General features: G+C 27.5%; 1 pseudogene; it reads right to left on the bottom strand.

Moving 5' to 3' along the window:
- LOC111635334 overlaps positions 1–14,676 on the bottom strand; it is a 39,899-nt pseudogene that overhangs the window by 1,746 nt on the left and 23,477 nt on the right.

Raw genomic sequence — 14,676 nt, 5'->3', positions numbered from 1 at the left:
TTAAAAATTATTTTTTTATTTTGTACAAACAAAATAAATATATTGAAAAATATAAAAACAATAAAAAATTATACTTCAGAAGTTAATTTAGTATCAAAAACGTAAAATATTTGAGTAGCCCAAGACATAGCCAAAGATTACAGCGCCATAGCACTGGCGAAAATATAAATTTGCCGACTGGAATTCTTCCAGATAATTGATACTCTACTGTACTATTATTTGCAAAAAAAATTGCATGAAAACATAAAACAGTAAGGCTGTTCAGTTAGAATAAATCTGTCAAAAAAAAAAAAAATTAATACAGTATACTTCCAATTATCCAACCACAAGTATTTTATTATTATTATTTTTTTAATATATTGCAATGTATGTATTGATATTCTCTCTAATTTGTTAGATCTACAATGTATACCATACACACCTAATCCTAATTCAATAACAGTTGGGCAGTAAAATATCACATTTATTTATTGAAATATTTAATTGAAAATATTACTGGAAGTTTGGTAGATTTCCTGTATACATTCATAGCTGAAAAATTACATTTCTATTTTATTTAAATTAATGAACTGATTTCATTTTCTAGATATATTTTTCGTCTGGGGTCTATTAGTGTTACTTCTAAATGAAGTTCCTAAAGATGCTTAACTATCATCATATTTTGTATCAACTATAGTATTAAATTAATAGACGAATAAAACACTTATGTTTGTTTTGACAGTCCTTCAGCAAATATTTTAATTTATATCAATAAATTTTCAAGATATAATTAACTGAATTAAAATAACTACATTTTGAATTTTAAATTAGTTAAAAACCCACTAAAGATACAGGATATATTTAAAATTTTCCAATTTATAACATACCTGTGCTTCACAATGGTTACAAGATGTACAAGTACCAGGTTTACTCAGAATCATACCACGTCTAACATCATCTCTCTTAATTCCACGGATCAATGCTCCTAATTGATCTCCTGCTTGTGCTTCATCCAGAGTTTTATGGTATGTTTCAATACCTAATACATATTTTAAAACATAGTATAATCCACAAAATTATAAAAGCTATATTATATATCAAGATTTTTCTATATTTACAATGATGGTAATTTCTTGTGTAGAAGCATTTTAATATTCATTATAAAACATTTGTAGTTTTAATAATAATCACCTATTATATTGTCCTATTAGAAGTCTATATTTATCTTTTTATTCATTTTTTGGTTAAAATTGTCCTAATAGAAGACCTATGGTAACACATTTTTGTATTGAGAAATTCTTATTTTAATATATAGTACAATGCATTCTAAGGAAATTTAAGTCTTTTTTAAATACTAATGACCACTACCTTTTTCCTAATTGATGCTAAATGTATTGTAGAACTAAAATATAAATTTTCGTCTACAAGTATGTATCTTCTAATATCAGGACTTATTATACTGGCTTTACAGATAATGCTACAGAGTTTCACAGAAAACAATTTTTTATTTTATTTAATTTATTTAATAAACAGTATTGTAGAACTGTTTATAGCTCCAGCAGTTACTGAATTTGCTGTAACTTTTCCAATAAAGGAGAGGAGAGAATTGCAATCCAATATTTTTATCAATCTGTATTATAGCTTTATCTATATATATATAGGATAGGATTAACAGTACAAGTAACAAAGTTTTTAAAATGTGCATCATGTGTAGTTTNTAACTTCTAAAGTATAATTTTTTTGTTTTTATATTTTTCAATATATTTATTTTGTTTGTAAAAAATAAAGAAATAATTTTTAATGATACAATAGCCATGATTATTATTTTAAAAAATTTACATTAGGCTTAACATCGACGAAAGTTCAATGTGAAGCAACACGCAACGGAGAAAAATTTCAGCACAGGATAGGTTAATATATTTTTTCGTACATAATCGGTTATCCAAAAAGTAAGTTATCCAAACTACCCCAGTCCCCAATTGATTCGGATAAACAACGTTCTACTGTAAATTATTGAGAAATGTCTTGATAAAGTGAAATTTATGCTACAGAAAAATTTGAGAAAATTGGGTATTAAACTTGTTAACTCTAAATTCTTTAAGGGGTAAAAACAAAAAAAAAAAAAAACCAACTTTTAGTTAAACTTTGACTTAACAAAGTTTCACTGTATGTAGAGAGCAATCTTTCAATAAGCACAACATAAATCATGTGTAAAATGAAGATTTATTACTCAAATAATCCCAAAAGTACTCAAAATATATATGTTTAACAAATTTTGTATAATTTATTTCTGCATAAAATCTGAAATGAATTCTTTTTCCTAAATAATTCAATATGGAGTTTTTATAATTTTACAATATTCAATTTTCAAGAAAGAGCAAAGGATAACTCAGAATTATGCAGTACTTATAAGAAGGGAATGAGGCAATATATTAGATATATAGCTTGTGTCAAAAATCATTTATCATCCTAATAAAATCAAATTGAGTTGGTCAGGGAAAATTTCAGAAAATGTTTAAAGCCCAGTAGGCTTCTAACAGAGACAATATGTTAATGGAATTTTCCCAAAATTATCAGATATCATCTCATTAAAGACACCAGATTTGTTTATTCTCAGAAATTATCAAAAATCAAATAAAGTGTTTAATGCTAATAATAAATACTAAAAATTATCACTTTATTTGAAGTGTAAATGATTCTTGAAACTTTTAAGATTGTGTATGATTGGATTTTAACTAAATTATTAATGCAGTAATAATATTTTACAAAAGACTGACAATAATAAATACGATGGTTATCAAATACAAATGATATACAAAAGAAAAATTATATTGATAATTTTTATTAATAATAAAATTAGAAGCTAAAAAACAAAATAAAATATATTAATGTAAAAAAATAATAATAATGTATTATTATAAACTCAAAAATAAAATAAAAATTTCCAATATTAAAAGTGGGCTACATCTATTTTTAAAAGTGAAAATAGATGGCAACAAGGATGAGAAAAGTCTACATTAAACTTAATTATTATGAAGTTTAATATAGTTTGTTTATATAATTATTAGGAAAAGTTTACTGACTTTGATACTATGAAGAATGTTCTGTGCAATATATTAATTTTTATCTATTCTAAAGAAAACAGTACCTGCTTTGCTAAAATCAAATGTTCTCTTGTTTGTGGCATTGCACCATCTGTGGCAGCAACAACCAAAATTGCACCATCCATCTGAGCAGTACCTGTTATCATATTCTGTAAATAAAAATTTTATATTGTAATAATTTTTAATAAATAACATTAAAAATATTGTTAATTGTAAACTTGGAATGTTGAAGTACAAATTTTCTTAAAAAAAAGGGGAGGCTAAAAAAGTGCTCTTAAAAATGTATAAAAGTAAAACCATCATTTTATTGTGCATAAAAGTATACATTGTGACCATGTAAAACTCAAGGAAATGATCGACAATTCAAATCAGTTACTTTTGAAATACAATTCATCAGTTTTGTAGTTTACAAACAGAAAAGCCTTGTACTTGCAAATATACAGTCATTCTATATTCATCATCATGATCAGCCACAGACTACACAAAGAAAGTAAATCTTTCATCTGCAATGCAGATGATCTCTCAATATCAACAGATGAGAAGAGCATATCTGGTTTCTACTAAAAACTCCAGGTTTTGTGATTGAGGAGATTCAAGAATTATATTTTGAATATCCAGATTTTGGCTCAGGGAATATTCCAATTTCTCTAATCAAATCCATTCATCCATCCAACTGATTTTTAGCATGTTTAAAAGTCTCCAATTGCTTCTCAGATCACTTTCCTCAAGCTTAGAAACAACTGCACAGGAACTTATATGAATAAACTTGTATGAGTGTATAGTTCCTTTAACATGGCTTCTTGTTTCAACAGACTCTTAAGTTTCATTGTGGCCATTGAAGACTTTTCATCTAGTTTATCAATGAATGTTTCTATGGATAAGAGATTTTCAACATAAAAAACATGCCACCTGAATCCATGTGCCATACCTGGTAATCACAAAGCTTATGGGAGTGTAAAGAGCAATGTGACTGGATTTACCATCCATCTGATGTGTCATGTTATGTGTCATGCTTATTGGGAATCATGTCTGCTGATTCGATATAATATGGTCTGCTCAAAGCCTAAAAAAGCTCAAAATTTATGCTGATATAAATTATTGCGGAATTTCATTGATTCGTATATAATACGATTATTTGCGAACACAAACCAATCAGAAAAAAAGTGACAGAAAGGTGTACTTTCTTTAAATCTATGTTTGTTTGGTGCAATTTTGGAAAAAATATAACATCATGGATGCCTTAGGAAATATCAATTTTGCTTGGCAAGAATTAACTGATAAATGCACGAACGAAGTGTGGAAGAAGTTATGGCTGAAGGTATCCAAGAATTATCAATGAGAAGAGCCTATTGATGTATTCATCGAGCCATTCACGACCATGCCCAAGTATACTTGTTTGATTGTAGGTAGTACATTTTTAAACTGATAAATAACATCAATTCGGCAGAATTTTGACATATCTGATGAGGTCATCTGACTGACCAGTCTTCATGTCATGATCTTTTAATATTTTTTCTGCACAGACTCAGTTAGCATAAACCACTAAGTTGAAGCTTGTAGTGAGAGTTGATTCTAAAATGGTGATTCAGAAGAGGTTAATTTGTAATAAAAAATTATATTCTTTTATTTATACAGATTTATTTATTAATGACATAAGTGATTTTTCATTTAGTGAAAGAATTAATGAAATATTAATTATAATTATTAAATTTAATAAGAAATGCCTCCTAATGCATACTTCTAGGCCAAATCACTTGTCATTTAATTAATAATTAGTAGCATTAATATAGCCTTATGTAATCTGACAATCATTTGGTAAATTTCATGTAAATATTATAAGACACAAGGTGATGTTTTGAGCCTTTTCTTTGACCAAAAGTTGCTTCTTTTATGTTGTAAAAAATGGTAGCTATTCATTGCTTCATTGACAACATATACCAATGATAAAATAACTTGAATATTTTGAAAAGTATTTTAAAATAGTTTATCAAAATGGAAAACTTTTTTCTTAACTAATTACACAGCAGTTTATATTATTAAGCAATAAAGCTAAATAAATTTGAATTCCTTCCTAATAAAAGCCACTCTGATATATCTACGCTCAAACAAGTTATTACATTTTAAACATGTATCAGTACAATCAAACCTCGTTTTCAAACTTAATTCATTCCTAAAAGTTGTTCAAAAACCATTTGTTCTAAAACTGAAACAAATTTTTCCATAAGAAACAATATAAAATAAATTAATCCATTCCTGACTTCCAACAAAGCCCCTCTTTTTACCTTTCTAGATGTATTGCATGCATAAAAATGCCACAAATGCAATATACTATTATATATAATATATTATCATCTATATGTATACCTATATCTATTCTATACATATATTAAAAGCAAAATATTCAGTCACTGCCAACCAAAACCAACACTTGAATAAAGTGCTATAAACAGAGACTCAATTCTGACTTCCTGCATGAAATATATTCAAATCAATCAAGACACACAACAAGTATATTATCCACACTTTCCAAAATAGTGTTTCAATTTTAGTGTAATTTCAGAGTTTTAATTATTATTTTTAGTTTTAATTAACTGGCTCCCTAGTATTAATAAATATTAAATTTTNGTATTATTTAATTTAAGAAAAAAATTAAATCTAGTAAAATAATTTAAATATATACTCATTATTGAATTTTTATTTTAAAATATTTACTAACCTGTAATTGTTGTTTTTACAACTTTATCATAACCCATAATTTCACATTCCATACCCTTTTTAGCTACACCTCTTTCAACACGTCCGGTCACTACAGTACCTCTTCCTAGAAAAAAGTTATGTTTAATAAGAGCTCAATTATTATTTTAAAAAAATTTAGATCAGTATGCTTGGAAAATAATTATCTTATACTATCTTTAAAATTTGAATTGTAACAAACAATTGTAATAGTATTTGTCATTTATAGGAATTTAGAAGCTAAAGTTTTTTTCCTTTAAGTTTTCTCATCTTGTTTAATAATGAAAATGAGATCATGATCTTTAGAAGAAAATAATTAAAAACTTTAAATTTAAAGTATTGATACTTATTTGTTGTATCTTCTTATTAATATATAAACCAATTTAAGGTCATCTACAGAAAATTTATACAATAATTTTGTTACTTTACACACTGAGAGAAACAGTATATGAACTTTTGTTATGTAAACATTATAACATGATTAACTTTCATTTCCAAACCTTTTGTTTAATGTGCTGCAGACATTTTTAATGTTTTCAGTACTTTAATATAGCCTAAAGATGGCTAGTAAATTTGAATACAAAGATCACGAGCATTAACACAGAAAGCATGAAATATTTTACATAAATGCTGACAACTTTATAAGCACTTGACTATAGTTGCAAAATGATAAAAATATAATATATAGTGAGCTTAATTATCTGTAATTAAAAAGAAGATAGTTAACAACTTATAATTAGAAAATGTTCATCCATTTTTTATTATGTTTTAATTTACAAATTCATATTTAAAAAACATTTTTGATTGAATTTTATTACTTTTATTAATTCACCTTTTGTCACACTTCTGGAACTTTGTAGTCAAATATATAAGCTGAAGATAGTTACTGAAAGAACTTGAAAATATTTGTTTAAATTAAAAATATCTGTTGGACATTAGAAATAACTATTATCCAAATATTTAGTGCCCAGTGTATCTATGTTTTGCTTTCATTTCTCTAATAATTAATTTATCAAGGAGTTTATTCTCTAAAATTAATATAATTCTAAATAATATGAATCAAAATTTGAGAAAAATAAATGCATATTTTTTAAATCATGTCATTTAGACTGAATATGTTTTATTATGCAGTTATAATTTTCAAAATACAATAGAACTCTGATTAACCAAATGTCCAATTATCTTGTAACAGCACTGTGTTGGCTACATCGGCAATGCCCAAGTCAGGACTTGTGACTTTAGGTTGCACAGTAACCTTCTGAATAATTATCACATGAGCAGTTGCATATGTAGGAATGAATGGACTTTGGATGGAGGAGGGAGGTTAGAGACCACACACCAGAAATAACACACTCCACTATGTATTTAACTATAAAAACAAATATTTATTTCTTCCATATTTCAAAATTATTGTGTCTTTATATTTAATTTTCAAGAGACTAAAAATTACAAAGAAAAATGAAATAGAGGGAGAGCCTAAACTTTTATGTGCACCTATATAGAGTGTGTGTTTACAACTGCAGACACAGGTCAATAAATACCTGCATCTGTAATGTTTGACAATCACTTGGATGTCCTGAAGAGGGGAAGGCTTGTTATAAGGAGTCTTGAATCCAAAAGTCCGGAATATGTAATATCCACAACAATTGTTCATAGCTCAGAGTGGCTAAGGTCCAGTGGAAATGGCAGGAAATCAGTAAGATCAGCAGTGGAGCATGATGGGGATGAGCACACACTTCAAAAAAGTGGGGTGTGGCTGTGTCGGGAAAACAGCCACACACGTACTCACGTAAAACACACGTCGGGATACAGCCGTGTGTTTTACATGAATACAGGTACATTAACAGGTAATATGTTTACATTCCTGGCACCGCTTCACTCTATCATATGGTTTTTATGGGTTCACTGCATTGCTCTTGAGAAGCCCTTTCCAACCGTATACGATTTCTATATTTTGATTTTGGCTTTTCGATGCCTATAGGCCGATGTTGTATTAAGTTTTCTTAATTTTTAACTTTAACACCATATATATTCACCACAACTATTCCACACTAATGTTTTGTGTACGCAATCGATAAATATTGACGAGAGCTGTAAATTGAAACTCAAACAAGTGTCTTAGCTTCTCCAAGTCAAAATGTATACTAAACGGAAAGTATGTGACACAGCAAAATGACCTCAAAATGGCGGCGCTTCCCCCTCTGCCATGCATGTTGTGTCACAGTCCCCATTTTACGTAATCTCATTACGTCGTGACTGTTACAGAGTGCCAAATGTTTGGCCCTGTAGCACTTACCAGGATGGAGTTACGTACCTTCTGGGGGCCACGCGGCCCCCACAATACCAGTTACGTTAGTTTTTTTGGGGTATGTGTTTTTATGTTTTTTTTATTTTTACAATTTTTTTGCAAAGATATCGCAACCGTGCATCAAAAATTCAAAATGATTACCAAAGAATCATTTGAACTGCTAATAGATGATAATATAATACAAATTGCAAGATCAAGCCGAAATCTCTTGAAAAGAGTATGTTGTCATTTTGTGCTAGAAAAAAAGATGGTAAATATGCTACTAAGTGCAACAGTTGTTTGAAATATATTTGCAAAGTGTATAGTACCACAAAAATACTATGTGATAACTGTCAAGACTGAACTATGTAATTCGTTAAAATGTTCCTGAGTCTTAAAAATAGAAGTGATTATATTATCTGTGGTTTTTTAACAAGTGATAGTTAGAGGCTATAATATTTACTTTTTTGTAAGATTAGATTTTTAAGAATAAGAAAAAAAAATATTTCTGGTAAAAACTTACAATAAGGTAGATTTTTGTATTGTTAAAAAAAGCAAACACCAAAAGTTGTAACAATTTTGTGATCTCTTGTAATAATTAAGTAAAAAAATTATATGAATAAATAAAAGGGTTCCATGTAGTATTTATGCACTTTTCATTGTTCAAACTTGCTCTCTAAAGGCAAATTTTGCTTGGGGGCCCACGCAGCACCCATTATACCAGTTACGATTGTAAAATTTACGATACCAGTTAAGGGTTTTAAAATCTTTCACTCTACCATGATGTTTATTGGTTATTTCATTTCAAAGTCATGTATAACAATCATCTGACTTATATTAAGTTTACAACTTTTGAATCAAGTTTGTATTTTCAACATCTAAAAAATTATTAACATTGTTATTTAATTTTTTAAATTTTCACAACAAAATTTTAAACAATGCTATTATTAATGATGCATAAATTCATATTAATGGATGACAATTTGCCATTTAATTTAAGTTAAGCATATTTAAATACAAATTCGTGAATGCCATTTATATTATGTGAATGTCAATTAACACAATTTTTATTAAATTTGATTTAAATTCAACTGCAGCATGTACCAAAAAATGGAAACAGCATCTTTCTCTCATTGAAATCTAATTTTAAATAGCATCATCATCAATGATTTGTTCGTGATGTCTAATGATGTGAAGTGATCTTGATGTCACTAACTTCTGAATTGGTAGTCCTGTCAGTGATTAGTTGGGCGGTTGACTTTCTTTAACATAGGAAGTAAAGGAAGTTGACTGTCTGGTCTCCCTCTAATCTGACCATCTCTTGCTATTTAGCTTGTTTGGCAACTGGGCAAATATGAGTTCAAAATTTTGTTCATAAACTGAATTGTTCAAAACCCAAGGCTTGACTGTATCATGTTTTACACATTATGATAATAAAAAAAATATGTAGATTTACTTTTATGTAATCTGCATGACCAGGGCAATCCGTATGACTGTAATGGCGAACATCAGTGGCATATTCTACGTGGGCAACATTAATAGTAATTCCACGAGCCCTTTCTTCAGGTGCATTATCAATGTCTTCATATTTATGTAATTTTGCCATTTTCTTTTCAGCTAAAACTGTATAATGAAAAAACAATATATAAATTAAATTAATACATTTATTATAGACAGTAAATAAATCGATGAAATAAAGTGAATAATATACAGTAATACCTCGACTTATGCGATTTTCAGATCTCGTCGATTCATCTTTTGTTTGAGTGCCACACAACTCTCGATTACTCACTCCCCCCATACTATTGTTCAGCTTACACGTTTGGACGTGTCACGCAGAATCGACACATACCTACAATTTATTTTGCGTTATTTATTTCTGTGTTTGTTATATCTACAGAGACTTGAGAGACATCAATGTGGTGACTTCTTGTAACCGTAAACGAATCAAAAGACAAGATAAGATTAATGAGAACATTTATTAGCTTACATACATCCGACTTGGATTTTACATAAATTGCGAAATTATACCCCGACTTACGCAGTTATCGCTCAGTCCCACCTATCGCGTAAGTTCAGGGTATTACTGTACATGTTATTTAAAGTAAACTCTATTTTTTTTTATAATGGTGTCAATTTGAGATATAATACCAATTTAAAAGTTTAGACCATTCAGGAAATCCTTGTTATAAAATTTGTAATCCATGTTTTAGCAATAAATGTTATTCATTTTATGAAAAGATCATCAATTTCTATATCAAATTTATTGCTAAAACATTACTAAAAATCCATTTAAAAATAAAATATGTTCTAATACAATATTTCCCAAACTTTTCAGCTAATGACCTCCTTAACAATTCATCTTTGCTCCACAATTTCCATCCATCAACTTAAAATCTCGAGCACTTTAGATCAAAGGAAGAGGCATGTATATATGTATGACGGATGGAATGCAAGCTGAACAAATATACAACAGTGAAATTTACACTAGTGTATCTAAGAAATAGATAGTATTTCTTGCTCTTTTGTTCCAGACAACTAATCCTAAGAGTAAAAATGCCTATAAAAGAATTCATAAAGAATACAAGAATATTTCTTTGCAGTAAAGGAGAAGGTGGTATTATGGAACACTGCGGGTATTATGGAACCACCCNATGTTATTTTAAATTGAAAAATGAATAGATTACTAAAATTTTCTTAAATTATTATTATTTCTATAAACGAACAAAGTAATCTAATTTGTAAGAAAGAGAAAACTTAAAAAATACTGCAAAATCTTAAATTAAATTTTGATACTTACTTCTAGGGCATTTAATGCAGATCCAACCACTACTGGGACTTCATCCCCTTTATATCCTAATTCTGACATTAATTCTCTTAGTTCAATTTCAACCAATTCCAAAGTTTCAGTGTCTGTTGCATCAGCTTTATTAATAAAAACAACAATATGTTCTACTCCTATCTGAAAATATAACATTTTTCTTTTTTTCAGTTTAGGAATAAAATTTTTCTAACTTGAACTATGTTACTCAATTGTAACAATATTATAATTTAAGAAATTTTAAGTCATAAAATAAGTTTACAACAATAAAAATTATAAATTAATAAAATATGCAATAATAAATTTTAATATACAGAAGAAAAATGTAAATATGTTGTATTTAAGAGATATTTTAAAGCTCAAAAAGTTTATATATAATATCCTACAAATAATACTTCAAAATACATTTTCTTATAAGTAAATAAATAACATACTTGAAAATACTTAATAAATTTTTTTTGAAGTAGTATTTGTGTGATATTTTATATAAACTTTTTGAGCTTTAAAATATCTCTTAATACAAATATCCTCTTTTCTAAAAACCTCACACACAAATTTTGTTATATATATTCAGAAAATTTATTCGGCATTCATTGCTAAGAGTTACTCCCCATTAACCAGTCCTCTCAAAAATTCCATATTTTATTTTCTTATTTATCAATATGCTATGTTGAATTTTTAAGATTTACTATATTAAGTAAACATTAATTCAAAAAGAAAACAACAACAACAACAACTTCATAATGAAACATGATAAATATAAATAATTTTGCATAAACTTTATTAATATAATAAAATGAAATATTTATTCAGATTATTTGTATTTCACTTTATAAACAAAAATTTAGTCCAAATAAATTTTGTATTTCAATATGTATATAAGATGTCATATAGAATTTTATTTTCAAGATTTATTTTCTTGAAAATAAAAGGAATTATTCTGTTATAAGTTGTCATACAGAATTTTAAGTTATTTTTCATGTAATTTGCTATATATTTTATGCCCTTCATATGCCTACCATAGAGAATATGAATGTTAAATATGATAACTACCATGAAAGTTATGAGAGAAAAATAGAGATTTGTTTAAAAATTTCCAAGTTTCATTATTATACTTATAATTATCTTAACGAATCATTAAAATGAAAATAAACTTTTATGTATAAACCTAGCATGTAAAATTTTTTATTAAATTATTATAGTAAAACCTTACTAAGTTTGAACTGCATTAATAACAACCAAGCCACTAAGGGAGCATATTATATAGAAAACTATATAATATGCTCCCTTAAATAGGTTTGTTAAATCAAAACTGTTGGTACTCTTAATTCAAACCTATTTTTCTATGTACCCCAACCCTTTCTTATGTCTGTTATGTTCGTTTTTCTCTCATATTCCACATGAATACAGACAATTAAGATAGATAAATACTACCAGTTCCATGCCAAATGCAACATCACATCATTATAACCTCATGTAACTTCTTTTTACTCATGTTACTGCTGTTCTGATTGGACACAAGGGAGCACCTTGACAATGCACTCAAATATGCCATAAACTGTACACACTTCTGTAATAATTTTTGTGAATACAGTAGAGCGTCATTTATCTGAAAGCCAGTTATCCGAAGCGTTGGTTAACTGAAAGCATTCCAGTTGGCAAATTTAAATTTTTGCTAGTGCTGTGGCGCTGCAATCTTTGGCTATATCTTTGGCTACTCCAATATTTTTTTTGTTGGTGTGTGTGTTTTAGCTGGCAGCACTGACACAGTGTTTTTCTGAGGACTGTGTGTGGTGCTGAATCAAATGTTTTTGATACTAGATTAACTTCTAAAGTATAATTTTTTTGTTTTTATATTTTTCAATATATTTATTTTGTTTGTAAAAAATAAAGAAATAATTTTTAATGATACAATAGCCATGATTATTATTTTAAAAAATTTACATTAGGCTTAACATCGACGAAAGTTCAATGTGAAGCAACACGCAACGGAGAAAAATTTCAGCACAGGATAGGTTAATATATTTTTTCGTACATAATCGGTTATCCAAAAAGTAAGTTATCCAAACTACCCCAGTCCCCAATTGATTCGGATAAACAACGTTCTACTGTAAATTATTGAGAAATGTCTTGATAAAGTGAAATTTATGCTACAGAAAAATTTGAGAAAATTGGGTATTAAACTTGTTAACTCTAAATTCTTTAAGGGGTAAAAACAAAAAAAAAAAAAAAACCAACTTTTAGTTAAACTTTGACTTAACAAAGTTTCACTGTATGTAGAGAGCAATCTTTCAATAAGCACAACATAAATCATGTGTAAAATGAAGATTTATTACTCAAATAATCCCAAAAGTACTCAAAATATATATGTTTAACAAATTTTGTATAATTTATTTCTGCATAAAATCTGAAATGAATTCTTTTTCCTAAATAATTCAATATGGAGTTTTTATAATTTTACAATATTCAATTTTCAAGAAAGAGCAAAGGATAACTCAGAATTATGCAGTACTTATAAGAAGGGAATGAGGCAATATATTAGATATATAGCTTGTGTCAAAAATCATTTATCATCCTAATAAAATCAAATTGAGTTGGTCAGGGAAAATTTCAGAAAATGTTTAAAGCCCAGTAGGCTTCTAACAGAGACAATATGTTAATGGAATTTTCCCAAAATTATCAGATATCATCTCATTAAAGACACCAGATTTGTTTATTCTCAGAAATTATCAAAAATCAAATAAAGTGTTTAATGCTAATAATAAATACTAAAAATTATCACTTTATTTGAAGTGTAAATGATTCTTGAAACTTTTAAGATTGTGTATGATTGGATTTTAACTAAATTATTAATGCAGTAATAATATTTTACAAAAGACTGACAATAATAAATACGATGGTTATCAAATACAAATGATATACAAAAGAAAAATTATATTGATAATTTTTATTAATAATAAAATTAGAAGCTAAAAAACAAAATAAAATATATTAATGTAAAAAAATAATAATAATGTATTATTATAAACTCAAAAATAAAATAAAAATTTCCAATATTAAAAGTGGGCTACATCTATTTTTAAAAGTGAAAATAGATGGCAACAAGGATGAGAAAAGTCTACATTAAACTTAATTATTATGAAGTTTAATATAGTTTGTTTATATAATTATTAGGAAAAGTTTACTGACTTTGATACTATGAAGAATGTTCTGTGCAATATATTAATTTTTATCTATTCTAAAGAAAACAGTACCTGCTTTGCTAAAATCAAATGTTCTCTTGTTTGTGGCATTGCACCATCTGTGGCAGCAACAACCAAAATTGCACCATCCATCTGAGCAGTACCTGTTATCATATTCTGTAAATAAAAATTTTATATTGTAATAATTTTTAATAAATAACATTAAAAATATTGTTAATTGTAAACTTGGAATGTTGAAGTACAAATTTTCTTAAAAAAAAGGGGAGGCTAAAAAAGTGCTCTTAAAAATGTATAAAAGTAAAACCATCATTTTATTGTGCATAAAAGTATACATTGTGACCATGTAAAACTCAAGGAAATGATCGACAATTCAAATCAGTTACTTTTGAAATACAATTCATCAGTTTTGTAGTTTACAAACAGAAAAGCCTTGTACTTGCAAATATACAGTCATTCTATATTCATCATCATGATCAGCCACAGACTACACAAAGAAAGTAAATCTTTCATCTGCAATGCAGATGATCTCTCAATATCAACAGATGAGAA

The sequence above is a fragment of the Centruroides sculpturatus genome, unplaced genomic scaffold, assembly GCF_000671375.1.
Source record: "Centruroides sculpturatus isolate CEXI.00-Female unplaced genomic scaffold, Cexi_2.0 scaffold108, whole genome shotgun sequence".
Lineage (NCBI taxonomy): Eukaryota > Metazoa > Arthropoda > Arachnida > Scorpiones > Buthidae > Centruroides > Centruroides sculpturatus.
The sequence above is the reverse complement of the archived record's forward strand: the minus strand, read 5'-3'. Positions and strand labels throughout refer to the sequence as shown.